Source organism: Scleropages formosus, chromosome 22 (assembly GCF_900964775.1).
Source record: "Scleropages formosus chromosome 22, fSclFor1.1, whole genome shotgun sequence".
NCBI lineage: Eukaryota > Metazoa > Chordata > Actinopteri > Osteoglossiformes > Osteoglossidae > Scleropages > Scleropages formosus.
This window is the reverse complement of record NC_041827.1, coordinates 808,808-813,309: the sequence shown is the minus strand read 5'-3', so window position 1 is coordinate 813,309 and position 4,502 is coordinate 808,808. Positions and strand designations below refer to the sequence as shown.

General features: G+C 38.7%; 1 non-coding gene across 1 annotated transcript; it reads right to left on the bottom strand.

The window, feature by feature from the left end:
• Positions 1 to 2,653: 2,653 nt before the first annotated feature.
• On the bottom strand, positions 2,654 to 2,779 carry LOC114909374 (U6atac minor spliceosomal RNA). Its single transcript, XR_003797259.1, has one exon. It is a non-coding gene; the product is annotated as a U6atac minor spliceosomal RNA (small nuclear RNA).
• Positions 2,780 to 4,502: the final 1,723 nt, after the last annotated feature.

Sequence of the window (4,502 nt, the reverse complement as noted above, 5' to 3'; positions counted from 1 at the left end):
TGCTCTATATCCCTTGTAGTACCCTTGAGCAAGGTATTTACCCTTAATTGCTCCACCAAACATGACACAGATGTAGAAAGGTAAATAATTTAACTTTAGTTATATGATCCCTTCTGTTCTATTAATGTTTTATAAATAACCAGACAAGTGGAGAATATACAGTAAAATTTTATATAACAGACCAAAGCCAGATAACTAATAAAGCATAGTTAAACTGACAATCTCACAAAATTGTAATGGTGCACAAGCTTCTTCTGCCAGTAGAAATGTAAATGAAGCTACATTGCAAAGCAGGGTTGAATTCAGTAGAGTACTTTAAGGTCTCATCCAAGGACAATGGAAATGAGGTGTTAGATTCTCTTTTCAAGAGGCTCTTTAGTTGCAGTGTCACAGACCATCCCACCTCCCAACACCTTTGATAAGACTCCAGGGTGTGAATTTAATCTACACAGAGAACTCAGACACAATTTTCACCAGTACTCTTCATTTTGCACTTTGTCAAAAGGGGGACTGTTCAACGTCACAGAATCCACAGAGGCCAAATTGCATTTTCTTCTTAATTCTGCATTTCTTCCTTTCCTTTCCTCTCTGTCTCACACACACACTGGTTACTGCTTACTGATCCAGCTGCTGTTGATCATCATGATGCACTACCGCCACTGTCTTTCCTAAGAAATTACTATAAATTTGTCAAAAATTCAAAATGTGGCATGGCAGGAAGCACTGCTACCTCATAGGACATGATCTCTTCTAATGGGTGAAGGTTCAAATCCAGTCTGTGTGAAGTTTGAGTATTTTCCAGATGTTTGTGTGAGTTTCCTACAGGTGGTGTTCTCCAGCTACACATCTTCTCTTGGCCTTGATCGTCATCTCTCTCTCATCAAAGTACCATAAAATCCCTCTTTAACGCCCCCACCCTAATTAACGCCCCCACCCATTTTTGAAAATATCCTGTATTTTTTTTTTCAAGGAATCAGAAAAGAATTTAAAAAAAAAACTTATCAGTACCAAGTTTTAAATCCCATTCTCTTCTGTAGTCTGTAACATGAAGCAATCCACAAACACATTAATAAACTATGTGAACACATCAAACTTCCATGAAAAACACTGACATTGACAACTGTTAAACTATATTAACACATGTATATATACATTAACACACTGTAAACAACAAAGATAATCCACTGTTTATTAATGTCCGGGACTGTCGTAATCCGATGCCTCCCCAGCGTCTGTCACATGCGAGTGGTCAGATTCAGAGTCCGGAATTTCACACCCAGCAAGGCCAGTACTACCCCCGGCAATATTCTCAAGCACATTTTCACTCAGGATACTAGAGGGTAATACCCGATGTACTTGTGGCATTTGCATGAGGGAGAGAAATGATGATCGATTTCACTACCGTATGACCTCTAATAAATGCCCTCCTTTTGGAAAATGTAACGCCCCCGTGGGCGTTAAATAGGAATTTTACGGTAATTGTACTCCTTAAGTCTGTCTTGCTCTCAACATATCAAACCCACAACCCGAGCCTGCAGATACATCCTTCATAACATCCTCAGGAACCGCCCCTATCTCACAACAGACTCCACAAAACTCCTGGTCCAGGCTATGGTGATATCATTGCGGGACTGCTGCAACTCTCTCCTGTCTGCCCTTCTGGCCTCTGCCATCAAATGTCTACAGCTGATACAGAGTACTGTTGTACAAATTGTGTTTAACCTGCCAAAACTTTCCCATATATTTCTCCTTGTCTCTCTGCGTTGGCTTCCTATAACTGCCCAGGTCAAATTCAAGACTCTGGTTATGATGTGTAAAACCATCAATGGATCTGTTCCCCAATATCTACAAGACCGGGTCATTCACTACACCACAAAAAGGGTTCTATAATAAATCTTAAATTTCATTTTAAAAATAAAATTCTCTAACAGCATAGACAGTAATCCTGTGAATTTCATTTCTTTATGTCAGTATCATTTCTTAGCCAAATTGTCAAAATGTCTTTGACCAGGGTATATGCTGCCTAATGTCCTGTGCATCTGGGGTAGACTCTGCATCTCTGTAACCCTGCACTGGAAAAGCAGTTGTGGAAAATAAATTAAAGAAAACACAACACTAAAAGATAAGGTAGAAACAATCATTTTTGTTGCAAACATAAAATCAGTAATGTTACTGTCCTAAATAAAAATAAATTTAATTTTGGCATTTTAATTTTACGTAATTGTTTAATCAGGGATCGTTTTTTGTCCGAAATGATGACACTTTGTCCCCCTCATAATGGGAATTCATCCCATTAGATAAGGCAGGCTACACAGTGAAGGAAATGCCAGTCCAGGGGAAAAATAGGGCTAGATATGGCACAAAGTATGAACCAATGCCTTAACTGTGTCCGAAAGGAAGGTACACCGCTCTTTGGAGGTTTTACAGAAACACGACACTGGAACACGAGTGCACAAATAAAAGAGTTCTATTTTAGAACAGCAGCTTGTGTCACAATTTCTCTGTAGAAGCTTTTTTTGCTCCCGTGCAAAAAAGCCCACGTTAGACCCACTGCAGCCTATAACAAATTCCAGCTTCTGTCAAGAATTGACCAATAACAGTTAAGCAACCTTTGTCATCTTACACCCTACAGCCTGGCAGGAACCTTTCGATTACAAAATTCTAAATGATTTGCTCTTGGTATAAAATACCGCATTAACCATATGTGTTTTGAAGGCCACTAAGACCTCTTCCATCATTGTCAAGGTGACTGCTAATCTGCTCTTCTTTCATACAACACAAATTTAAATCAATATTTATCTAATGCTTCTTCACCCATTTGTTAGACTTACAGTGTCTAGTTTATCATGCCATTTTTGTTCATATATTACTCACCACAGAGTTATAAGTGACCCTTCCTTATTCCTATATTACTTTGTTCTAAATGAGTCTCTTCTCTAAACTGGGTGACAGTGGGTGACATAGAGTCAGTGTTAATAATATCCTGATTGCCTATCTGTCAGAATGGAGAGGGTACATCTGCCTTCCAAGGAGAAGCCACATACTACTGTCCTCTGTGTTATCCTTTGCTCCACAGACTAATCATTTATCAAGTGTATTAGTGCCTAGGTGAATGCTGGGAGTGGAACCCTTTGACAAGACTAAGTGGAATCGGCAACAGACAGTGAAGAGTTCTATAGAATGTTTTCTAGTCATTGTACTAAATCTGGAACCATTTCTGATTTGTGTTTTATGTCAAAGGAATACGTTTTATTTGCTCCTCGATGTCGTTTTATACAAAATATGTGCTGTACATAGCACTGTATACTTTTCATATTTTACATGTTTTACATTTGGCTAATTCAAGATCCTTAACAACAATGGCATTTGTTGTCCTTGCTTTTTTACTTTCTTTGCATGTCCCGTCATGGGATTCCCAAGTCAATAAAAGGCCTTTCTTAGGTATCCTACAATAACTGAAACCCAAGTTGTTTCATTAACCACATCCCTCCAATATGGGTTTTTATGGGAACTGATATTTTAATTTTGTGACAACTTACTTCCATGTGTTATTGTTTCAATATTATTGAATGACAAGAGTACTGCACTGACAGGAAATCCAGATTAGGTTATGTTTCTGCTGCTTAACAATACAAAAAGCAAGTGGATTCAAACATACCCCCCATGAAGCAATTGAACCAACAGTGTCACTCAGACAGAAACAAGAACAATCAACTGTTGATGGCTCCATATCATCTTGTCTTTCATATTTTGCAAATACTCAGTAATTTGGAAGTCTGCAAATTCAGACAGCAATTGCTCAGAATTAAATTAGCTGAACTTCAAATGATGAGAACCAGTCTAAATGAGAACAGACATGTGCAGAGTGTTTAGGATATTCAATGTGATTTATTAAGGTGTCCAAACATCTCAAGCAATCAGTTCCATTCACGGCTCTTGAAAAAGAGAACCATGTCCTTCCTCTGACACACCTTCATTCCACCCTTCTCAAGTGGAATCCCTCTATCTGTTCATGTGCTCTGGGTCTCATAATTACATAGCTGTCAGCCAGAACCACTTGCATTCCACCATGTTAAGAAAATGATCCCTCTCCTGGAATGATACCTCGAAGACACCTACTGTGAACTGACATGTCTTCACTCTAATTAAACTTTGCCCAGGTCTGCCTCAGGACTCGATGTTTGGAACAATGTCTGTCTCCAAGTGTTTTTCCCTCTGTTTCCAGCAAACATTGTTTTTCATGCCACAGCTGATAATTCACTAATGTTTTGTCTTAATTTACATTTTGTATATTATATGGCATTTAAAGCAGCTCAAAGCTCCTGGGTTATGTTTTTGGGTCTGGATTCAAAGCCAGCTGTTTCTGTGTGGAGTTTGCATGTTCTGTCCATGTTTCCACAGGTTTCCTCCCACCATTTAAATATATGCACAGGCAAAGGCAGTGGTAAATAACTTTGGTACCCTTTCTGTTGGAAAGTCTTTTATTTCCACCAATCAAGATA